The sequence below is a fragment of the Falco naumanni genome, chromosome 1, assembly GCF_017639655.2.
Source record: "Falco naumanni isolate bFalNau1 chromosome 1, bFalNau1.pat, whole genome shotgun sequence".
Taxonomy (NCBI): domain Eukaryota; kingdom Metazoa; phylum Chordata; class Aves; order Falconiformes; family Falconidae; genus Falco; species Falco naumanni.
The window spans coordinates 29,316,958-29,328,724 of NC_054054.1; the positions used below are offsets into that span (position 1 = coordinate 29,316,958).

At 34.2% G+C, this 11,767-nt stretch overlaps 1 long non-coding RNA gene across 2 annotated transcripts; it reads left to right on the forward strand.

Annotated features, from left to right (window-relative positions):
• Positions 1-5,868: 5,868 nt before the first annotated feature.
• Positions 5,869-11,504, forward strand: LOC121082687. 2 transcript variants are annotated; one of them, XR_005826090.1, is made up of 3 exons: positions 5,869-6,052; positions 8,712-8,872; positions 9,415-11,504. It is a non-coding gene; the product is annotated as an uncharacterized LOC121082687 (long non-coding RNA). The 2 variants fall into 2 exon arrangements; XR_005826091.1 differs by having other exon boundaries at positions 8,715-8,872.
• Positions 11,505-11,767: the final 263 nt, after the last annotated feature.

The following is an 11,767-nucleotide window of genomic DNA, read 5'->3' on the forward strand; positions in this document are numbered from 1 at the left end:
ACTTAGTTACCAGCCAGGGTTAAACCGTGACACTATGGCATGAGTAAAATGTTATGTTACTGAGGTGTTTTAATACTTCTGTTCATGAGCAGAATCTTCCATGACTAGCCTTTTTGCATGTGAATATCCTTGTCTAATACAGAAGCTTCCAAGTTAAATGTAAAAGATCTCCGAAGAAAATTGGAAATTTGGGGGAATCACAATTTGGAATTTATGTATCTGTGACTCTCGTTGAAATATGTTCTGTCCTGCTCCTCTAAAATAAAAACTGTTTAACACAGCACAAATTTATTTTAGATTTCCCACCTTTAACTCCTCCCAAATTTAGTCCTTTTTTTTTTTCAAAAATAGAGGTTTAGTGTAATTGTATCTAGTCTAATCATTAGCTAACTTGGATTTTTCAACACCATTCTTTTGAACATTTTATCCTATGCTTACACTGCAAAAGAAGCACAAAAGAGCCCCAGGGCTCTATGTCTATTGCTGTGAATAAGGCAATCACCATTTACACCTGTAAATGTTCTTGCCCAGAGTCTAGGAAGGACTGAAATGAGAGAAAGTCATTCAAGTCTGAAATTGACAAAGGTCACCAAATAAATTAAATTTAGTTTTTTCTCTTCAACTAAACTAAAAGAGCAGCATTCAGATCACAGCTCCCTTCTAAAGCTAATGCTAATTTAGGTGAATTATCCCTGAGAGATTCAGAGGAAACTGATTTCACAAACTATAGAAATAATGGGATGCATTCCTGATGGTGATATAAATGCACCATCGTTCTAGTTCAGCTTTGTCCTTTTGAAATATAAAGGTCCTTTTATCACCTTTTGGTCTCATAATCCCAAATCATGCTGAACACTTAAACCATTCAATTAATTCTTGCTGTCCTTTAAAAAACCTGAAATTGCTGATTGCTAGTGTCCTTCAAGTTCTACATTAAAAAAGCAAAAGGGAAGTAGGATGATACGCCATTTTAAGTAGGTTTTTATTATTGATTGACTGTTTTGTTTACTTTATCTGTCTGGCTGACAAAGTGGTTGACCCTATTTCATCCTCAAAATAATTGCTGACTACACAACCAATAAAATATAAATTAAATATGTAACATGTTTTCACTGAAAAACATGAATTAATAAAAATTAGCACATGCTGATATTATGCCAATTGCTTAGTGAAAAGAAATTTACAACAATTTGCCTGCTGAATTAGAAAGCAGTATCTTTTCTGTATCAAAACTAATTAATTCAATACTGTCATTAAACGTGTTTGTTACAAACTGCTCTTACTCAACCTTCATAATTTCTTACAAAATTAGTTTATTCAAATGGAAATTTTTCATTATTAATGAAAAAAAATAGTTACCCAAAAAGGGGTTAGGATACTTTTTTAAATTTCTGAATTATTTATTTTTAATTACTGAAATTTTGACAAACTAGCAAATGCATATTCATTCTCAGGCTGAAACACTCTGTGGTAAATTTCAGCGAGATTGAAATTTTATGGAAGTATTAAAAATCCTCTTGTAATAGAGTTTTATAATGGAAGTACTGTCAGATCCTGAATTATTGTTGTGCTGTTGGGCACATAATGAATGCTGTATTCTGGAAACGAAGCAATGACAAATATACTAGGTAATGGAAGTTTCTGTGGAGACCATGGTGTACATGCTATATGTACTGAATAACTGTTAGTACAATGAAAACTGGATTACAAAATATACTTAATCTTCCTTTGTTACAATGACATTTCATTGACCTGTGACCTCCTAGAATAAAGCTAACAGCAAATCCATAGTAAAAATGATAAAAATACCAATTAAATATGGAACCAATACAAGTTTTGGAGTTTTCCAGGCTATTAGCCATTAATTTAACAGTATCCTGTAGCACAGTTTCAGTGCTACTAGATTTGGATACAAAAGTTGTTTTTTCCCTAACTCTCTGAGGCTGTTCAACTACATAAAGAAAAGGATATAGAATTCACCATAAACTAACTAAAGGTTTTAAAAGTGTTTCAAACTAAGGTTTTTCATTTATTCACTCACCATCTTTCTATTGTGCCTAAAGATTGTGGTAACAAGTCAGGTCAGATGTCCTTCCAATAGTTCTGGGCTGAATGCTTGAACTCATCTCTGAATTGTCTTGACTTTTTGCTCGTAGAGGCTGTGAAACTGAAGGCACTTGTAAGGTAATCAGACTAAAACCATTTTTCTTGTTGCATTCCGCTAGTTAACAGGCAACATGTTGTGCACACCATACTGGTGGATTGCTGAAATTTGACCCATGACCTTTCATAATAGATTTTTTTTATGTATTTGTTTATTTATTTTTATTAAGTGAAGTGTTTAAGTACATGCTTATCATTAAATTTATCCTAACGTTCTTTAAAGAAAAATGAGAGGAACACATGCTTAAGATGGAATGGGTATTTCACCCATTGCACCTGAGTACAACTGGGAGAACATTCAGAACATATATGGCTTGATATCACACTTACGTAATCTAAGAAATTTTATTCTGAAGTCCAGTGCTCATAGTGTAGTCTTTGTGGTAACACAGCTTGCCTAAAATACTTAAGTTCCAACATAGCAAAGAACCAGAACTGAACATATTAAATATAAGACATGTTTAGGCAAAATATTTAAGATGTGCTTCAAGGTAAGCCAGAAATTGCCTATTTTAGGCACAGATCTTCTTCAGCTGAATTTACCTTCTCAAGGATTAGGTAAATTCTGTTAATGTTTGAGCTGAGTGAGGTTGTATTTTCACAGAATCACAGAATGGTTGAGGTTGGAAAGGACCTCTGGAGGTCATGTGCAACCTCCCTGCTCATGCAGAGCTACCTAGAGGTGGTTGCCCAGGATTATGTACAGATGGCTTTTGAGTATCTCCAGGGTGGGAGACTTCACAGCCTCTCTGGACAATGTATTCTGTATCACACCTAACTGTAACTATGGTTTATTGACTTAATACTTTCAACAATGTATACATGATAATGTTTTTTCAGCATCCTAATCGAAATTCTGTGACCATAGTTTCTGTGATTTCCCCCCCAAAAATTAAAAAATAGAAAAAAAAGTTGCTGTCTTCTTTCTAAATGTGGAAAATAAAGATTATTTCTTGCACATTGAAGTATAAACTGCTGATGTAACAGACAAAAAGTTCAGAATAACCTTACTTTTCAAAAAATAAATATGCAGTTCAGAGAAAGTTGTATTTTAACCACAATTAACCTCATTTAACGTTAATATTTGATATAACTTTTAAAAACTATGCATTTCAAATTTTATTGTCTTCATTTATAGATTAACATATTTTTTTAAAAGTTTTCTTGTTACACATGCCTTTTATTTCATTAAACCAGAAAGAACTGTATTGTGTAAGAAATATTTATATTGAAACTGTTTTAAATATCACATTATGCCTATAAAAATTTCAGACACTTTATCAAACTGAATTGTGGGTCAAAATTGTTTGTCTTCAAAGAGCTTCTTTGTTTATATTATTCTTTCTTTGCCTAGATTCCTGTACTATTTTTATGTGTTTATTGCAATACCAATTCCTTGACCATCAAATAACAGTTTTGTGGATGATGAAAAAAATGTATTCACATACTCTTATGTGTCTATGTTAAAAATTGTTATGGTTAGATTGAAAAATGTGTTTTACAGCCACAGTCTTCACAATCTGTAATTTTTAGGCAGCTAACTACCTAAATGTATCTCCCCCTTGTGTATGCAGAACACCAAAAAACCTGTATGAATATAAGAGTATTGCTTCAGTTATTGAATAGAAAATCATAAATAGAAAGCTACAACTTAAATCCAGTCCCTTTTTGAGACTTGGTGGCCTTTCTGTAGGCTTGGGGTAAATACCAAACATTATCAGCCCTCTGAGTTCTTGTAAAGTTTGCCACATTTAGTTTTTTCTTACAAATGGAATCCTGGCAAGATTCTGTCTGCTTTCTAACCAATATGCCACAGGCTATTATTTCCCCATGAGGAAGTAGCTCCACTGTGCATTCCTTCTGTGTGAAGGATTTGAGCATATCCTGGTTATTTGTCACTGAATTCTGGAGGATGATCTTTACCATTTCCTTTCTCATTGAGTATCTGCATATTATCTGAGCTGAAAAGTACTGATTGCTAGTCAAATTATTAAGCCACCTAACTTTGTTTAGGTAATATTTTAAATTGTTAACAAAAGTTCAGCATGGGCTCTAGAATCAGGGAAAAAAATCACACCAAGGTTGCAGACTCAAACTCACCCTCAGTTTAATGTTTCTAAAGATACTACTCAAAAGACCATTTAACCCAGTGTCTCTTGACAGCAGCCAATAAGAAAATCTTAGAGGAAGAGAATAATAAGAAAAAATTAGAGGAAGAGAATAATAATAATAATAATAATAAAAAGAGCATGAATAGGATTATACTTTTCCCAAATATAACATCCCAGAATACAGTAGCCAGTGGCCTAGAGATTTCCTGAGCTGAAGGGTTCATCAGACTATTGTGTTTCACAGTTCCTAAATTACTTATTCTCCAAGATTGTTAAAAATTATCTATACCAAACAATTCCCAGTTCAGAATATTTATTTTCTTTTTTTTTAAAAAAAAATTCTAACCTAATGTCTACTGATTTTACAGAACAGACATGTTCTTTAATTAGCTCTTGATAAATAGTTTTTATTTACCTCCTTTTCTGTTCACAGTTGCATGCACTTCTGCTATATATGGTCTTTATCCTTTTCACAAGGTAAAGAGCTCTAATCTACTTAGTTTCTCTTCATCTGGAGACCATTCCTCTGGAAATACTTAACAGAAACATGTACTCCTAGTTGTGTTATTATTTATTATTACTATTTTAGAGTTTTATGAGTAAATGGCAGATAAAAATCAAATCTATCATGGTTTTATAATTCCCCCCACTTTTTCTTTAATAATCTGATTTGGTTTTCAGTTAATTATGTAAAATGTATTAATTTTTTGATCCATTGTTTCCTCTTTGCCCTTTGATTTATTTTTTGCATATCTTTTACAATGTCAGTGAGGATAAAATTTGTCCCACTTCCACATCCTATCCCCTCACACATTTCAGAATGGGAATTCAAAATTCCAAGAAAGTATCTAATTTGTTCAGTACAGTAAATTTCATTTGCAATGAAACTCTTCCTGAGTGACCAGAAATATGAAAATGGTAGTTTTGTTGTATTAAAAAGATCAGCATACCAAATGAATGAACACAATGCTGGAAAGATCATGCAAGCTGTTCAAACAGAAACAAAACAACAACAACAAAAAAGTGAAAGAAAAGAAAACCTAAATATACCATACTACTTTATTTATTCTTCTTTTGCATAGGTAGTTTTCAATGATGTAGTCATGATGCAAAAAGCATATTTTTACTTTAAGTTTAAATATGCCAACTGAAAACAAGTTGAGTTTTTATAAAATCATAAACTTAAATTAAAACAGAACAGATGCCAGAATGTTGCAATTAAACAAATAACTTTAAATTATGTTCATTAATCCATAGCCTTGATTTAAACAGGGATAATCCCAGGTTTTGGACTTAAACCCAAAGAGGCTTTGGAGATTCATATTAACCTTTTGAAGGGCATTTCACAAGGTCAGATCCATGTTACAAAATGAATGTTAATGTGAGCAGAAGCTGTGGAATGATGTATTTCTGCCACATATTTCTTGAGAACACCACTTAAAGGAGGACTTATGGGAAAAGATATAGTAAATAGTAGTCAGTGCACAGCTGGAGCTAGAGGCTCCCTGGGGGCGAGGATACCAGGAGCCATTGGGGATGCTCCTGAGGGTGGCAGGGCAAGAACTTACCAGCTAGGGCTGATCCCACAGCCTCAGCCAGTGTGTAGGACTGGCCCTATCTGTACAGGGTCAGTCCTGGCCACAGCTCCTTTGGGCACCTGAGATTCTTTCGCCTCAGCAATCAGCAGGACAGAGCTGCCCATGGCCATGCTGATGCTGAGCTGGGACCCCAGCCCTGGCACACAAGCCCCCAGCAGGAGGGCTTTCAAGACCCCTAAGGTAAAAAAAATACAAAATTTTACATAGAGAAACTGCCTCATGCTACATCATATAGGTGATACATAGGAATTCATGATAGTAACTGAACAAGAGCTTGCTGTTACCTCTGCAGCTTCATGGACATTAGTAGTTCTTTCACAGAGTAACATCATAAACGTCAGAAGTAGGAAAACAATAAAAACTAAAATCTCTGGCAAAAGTGAAAGATAAAGATTAATTATTAACTTGTTACTGTTTTAGTAGGTGCAACATCCTATCAGAAAATGTTGCTATTCTAGCACCAGAAATTTCTAGTTATCAAGATCTTGTTAAAAAATTGAGATTATGTAGGTATTTAAGTGAATGCTAATATCCAGAAAATCTACTTATAATCTTGGGTTGTGGACATTCAAAACCTCATATTTAAAGATCTGCAGAAAACCTTTGTACAGTCTTTGGGTTGTCAAGTCCCTTAGTTATCAGCCACTCATTTGATGAAATATTTTCAAATATCTAGGAACAACTGTGAAAGTTCACAAAGTTTTTACAGTAGTCTTTAAACTTGAGAGCAGATGTGAAGTTAACACATTCAAAAGTGAAATCCTGAAAATGCATGTATTTTAAGATGTTGCTGGGCTGCAGTTCTTACACAAAAGAATATATTGAGCATAAGTAAAACAATTATATGGGCTATATGAATCTAAGTGCATTTTTCTTACAGGGTCCTGTTAAATCTTGATAACTTCAAATGGGATCTCAGTACTTTTCAAGATTTTTGCCCTTAACTTCTTTTCCAGTTTCTGCTATTAGAGTTGATTCTGCTTAAAATAAAAGGGAGTACCAGGGGGCATGACTTGTCTCTATCAGTTCTTTGCACTACAGTGGTAATTGCATTCATTTCCTTTCACCTATGAGGGGTGACACTTATTTTTGCCGTATCTTTCCTATTCATTTGTGTCCCAAAGAAAAACTGCTCAGTTTAGGTAGTTAAATCAAATAAAAATCAAAGCATTTTATACATTATTAACAATCTATAATTAACCAGCAATCAATGAAACACATGAGAAGGATCAGTATCAGTAGTAAAACAGGTATACCACAATACTAGCCACCTACAAAATGTTCATAAACACCTACAGATATTTAAACAGCCTTCTATAAACAATCCCAGCAAATTCTAAACCTATACAAATATCCATTCACAGTTATGGGGCCACACACACACTCTCACAATATACGTGGGCTACAAGTGGATATCTCTCTCCTGGCTCTGGAGGGTCCCCGACTACCACACATCTGTGTTGGAGGTGGGGCTGTTCCAGCTTTATATGCACCCGTGCTGTTCCCTACAACTTGGTAATGTGAATGCCAGTGACAGGGTCACATCACCCACCACCACCCCCAGGCTGTGAGTCCCCACACACCGCACCCAGTACTGCCACTCCAGGAACAAGTGCAGGCTGCTCACAGGATCTGATGGAGAGACTACCCTCTCCAGCCTTGGTAGAAGTTTGGCAGTACCAAACCAGCTTCCCACTACTGCTCTTTCCTCTACATGGTGTCTACTCCAACATTAATGATTTTCATGTTCTTTTATATTACCTTTCAGCTTTACTTCTAATTTGTTGCAACAGTCTCTTCAGTATTCACTGTTTATTGTTTAATCTTGATTGTAATTTTCCTTTTTAACACCATCAGTGGGGTCTGATGGTCACCTTCCTTTTTAACATGATCAGTTTTTGGTAAACATACACCAGACTTTTTTATTATTATTTACTTATTTTTTATATGATCCACACATGCAATACATACACTCAAATTCCTACTTCTACAGGTTTTGTCTAAAATGTATTTTATATTGGGAGGGTCAGATTCTCAGCAATTTTATAACTAACTCTAGTTTAGCTTAGGGGGCTACAGCTTTAAGATTTACTGTTATTAATTTCTCATTCTAAGTAATAGTTTCCAGTTAGAAACTATTGTTAAAATAAGCAATAGTTTAACAGTTAAATTCATGCTGATCTTCCTTATTCATGGTCAGCTGGCAGAATATAGCCTTATATAAGTAGCAGTTGAATTGTCTGCCTTCATATGTGAATATGATTAGGTTGTTAATTTTAGTCTTCCATGAATGCATGTGCTGTTGCTCTCTAATCCACAGTAGCTGTTGACATAAGTGCTGGTGACTCCAGTGCTGGCTGCCCCTTGGTATAAAGTGCACAGCTTAGCAACATGTCTTTCACATAAAAGCCAATGTCACTGCTTCATGGAAATACTGAATCTAGATCCATTAAAAACTTCATGAATCTGCCAAATAAATATACTTGAGGAATTTATTGCTTCACAGTATTAATCACACAGAAATGTTATGTAAATCCATTTTGAGGTAACCTGCATGTCTTCAAGGGTGCATAGGCTGTGTCACTTAAAATATTCAGTTGCTTTTTACTTTAAAAAGCAATTTCACACTGTAGCATCAAAAAAACCAAAAGCACTTTGCTGCATCGTTAGCTTGGATGACATGCTGAGAGTGATGACAGAGATGCACAACTAAGCACTTCTAGCTACAAAAAAAGCATAGTTACCATGTCACATAACGATCAAACTTCTTTAATAGGTTACTGGTATGATATATTAACCCAGAGAAAAGCATTTGCATCTCCTTACTTTTCTCTACCAGCAGATAACATACATCGAACTGCTACCAGTTACCCATGGAGGAAACGGACTTCTTCAAGAACTTACTTGTTTAATGAAAGTCATCTATATGTAAAGTATGATGCAAAGAAAACTGAAAAACATAACAACATAACAAACTGATTTCAGTCTTCCAGGTCTCAGGTATTTTTATAAATTGTTCTTAATATTCTTGGAAATGCTAGGGGAAAATACATGTTACCATAATAATTCATAATAGATCAATACTTTTATATTATATTAAACTTGGCTTGGAAATGGAGACCTAAATGTATAATGATAATGTTCAAGACTGCATATGACATAGTTGGGAAAAACTTTAGTTTGAGAAATTTATTGTACTTTTGCCAATGAGTTTTAGCATTATTGTTTATTTTGTTTTCTGTACCATATATAAACTCCAAAATGGCCGGGAAGATTCCTAGGTCATCACTGTATTTCTAGGCCCTGGACTCTTAAAAATGCTGGGATATGATAGCTTTATTGCTATCTACTACTTTATTAGACAGTTTTCTCCCAGGGCAAACAAACTGTGTGTTTCAGTGAGGGAAGAAATATTCTGTTTAAAAACTAGGCATATAGGTAATTTGCCTTAAATTTGTATATAATATTTTTTTCTTTTTGTTATTTTTTCAATTTTATTCTTTCTAATTCTTCTATTTTGTTTTTGATCTTTCCCTTTTTAGCACTTCAGGAGGTGGAAGTCAAAGGCATTATTGTCTGTTTTTCTCTTCACAAGTAAATGGTGTTGTTTTATGACCTTATTTTCTTTCCCCACTGAGTCCTCAGCTAGGTCTGCGAGCCAGATGAAAAGGGGCGTTTCAGAGTTTTCAGTGTGGTAGGAATTAGAGTCACATTTAAAAATCAGCAACAATGCTGCAGAACTGCCTGCATACCTAAGAGTTTATAAGCATAAGAGTTTTGGTTGTAAAGTTATTTAAGCATTGACAGTGGTGTCATTTTTTGAAGTTGTTTTGTCAGAGTTGGGCAGCTCTAATTCTATATTTCATTTAAAGCCAACTAAGATTCATTGGTTTAAATAAAAATGCTGTCATGCCATGCCAGATAGCTCCTGCAAAACACATACCTCTTTGCTTCTAAGACATCAATGAAAAAGGATAGAAACTATCTTTACTATGCTAAATCAATAACCCTTTACTCAGCAGTATGAACTTTGAGTTTCTTTTTGGTCTGAAATAATATCAGTGCACGTCTAAAAAAGCAGTTAATCACAAATAGGCAAGGCTGAAGAAGAAAGTGTCCTTCATCATTCTTGTTGGGGGGGGGAAGTAAGATTTCTGCAACAGTTGGAAACCTAAGTGTCTATAACTGGCTTTGAGAATTTGCAGAGCTGGGCAGAGAATTTATCATTATGAGAGCTATCATCTTCATGCCCAAGACTCTTTGTGAACATCATCTCATAGCCTTTCACAAAATCATTTACCTGTCTTTATGTGTTTGATCCCATCTTTTGAGGGAGAAAACTAAAGATTGTGCACTACATAAATGAAGCTTGGAATAAAACACACAAAACTATCTAGATGAGTGTTCTGTACTGAGGCTGCTTCAAATGTTACAATTAAAATGTCAGATAATTACTTGATTTGACCCACATGCTAGAATGGACTTAATCTCTGTTTTGAGAAGTTTGATTTTTTGATGTTTTAATTTCCAGCCTGTGTGAGCATTGATTAAAATCATGCTTTGCTAGGCTCTGTCTTACAGCACTTCGCCTTTCTTGACTGCTTCCTTAAATAATGTTATGTTTGAATTTTTCTCCTGTTGTAGAAACTATAGATATGTTAAGGGAACCTATTCCAAAAGTCCTTGATAAGCACACTTTATATATAGCTTCTTCAGCTCTGTGCTGTGATAGTCACAATATTTTATAGGAGGAATCTCACCAGTCATTTCAGATATGTCCATAGAGCCCTTTGTAGAACAACCCTCTGAAACTATCCTTGGGGAGAAAGAAAATATATTTCCAGTGTCATTATTTTTAGTTTGATTATAATGACTACAGCTATAGTTCTATTACTACTGACACTACTATTACAAGTGTAACATACCACAGCAGAGTGTGACATTTCCTAGGCTATTGTAAAGCCTCCAGAAACCATCAAGGATTTGCTTAGTCTACTACAGAACATGTCTGAGAAATTAATTTTATGAGACAGGGCACCATTGTGAATAAAACCACCTAGAGTGTTCAAAGTGAATGTTTTGTACCCAGTGTGATAAAGCAAGAGTTTAGTTTAAGCCAAAAGAATATCTGGAACACTTTGTTTTCCCACATACCACGTTTTATTACAATAGACAAGAAGAAACCAAATAAACTGAGAATAAAAATTACCAGTGTGTGTAATGGTTGTGCTGTTTTTATGTCTGGAGAGTAGACTTGAGGGAGGCAAATAAACTCTGTTATGTGATCTAGTTTTGTACATGAATCTATTGAAATTGCATTGAATTGAAACTTGAACTTATATTTTGTTAGTACTGGTTCACATTTCTTTCAGAAGAATTTCTGGAAAAAATACGTATTAAAATGGACTGTGAAAATATCAGGCCAGAACTGATCAAAAATATAGAGAAACGGAAAGGATTAGAAAGAAGAAGGTTTGTGACAAATTGAGGAAAGGAGTGTGAAGTAATCAACCTAATTCAAGTCTAGGCATACCTGCAGTTTATTTAATTTCTCTGTACCTTGTTGATATTTACATTTTTAAATTGAGATTGCAATAGCACATGAACATTAGAAAATTCAAACCTTATGCTTTTTTTCTTTTTCTCTGAGTTTATGGATTTTATAACATTAAAAGTATGTGAGAATATTTTGGTCTGATATCTAAAAACATACTTCACATTGATAAAAAAATGACTTTATTTTAATATGGATTAATATTTAGAAACAAGGAAGAGAATCCTAAAAAAATTTCAATAAACTTTTTATTTTCCTTTTTCCCCACTTCAAACTTTGCAAGAAATGTGATGTCTGAACACCTGTTTATCCCATACAGAATAAATTAGAACATAGTTACT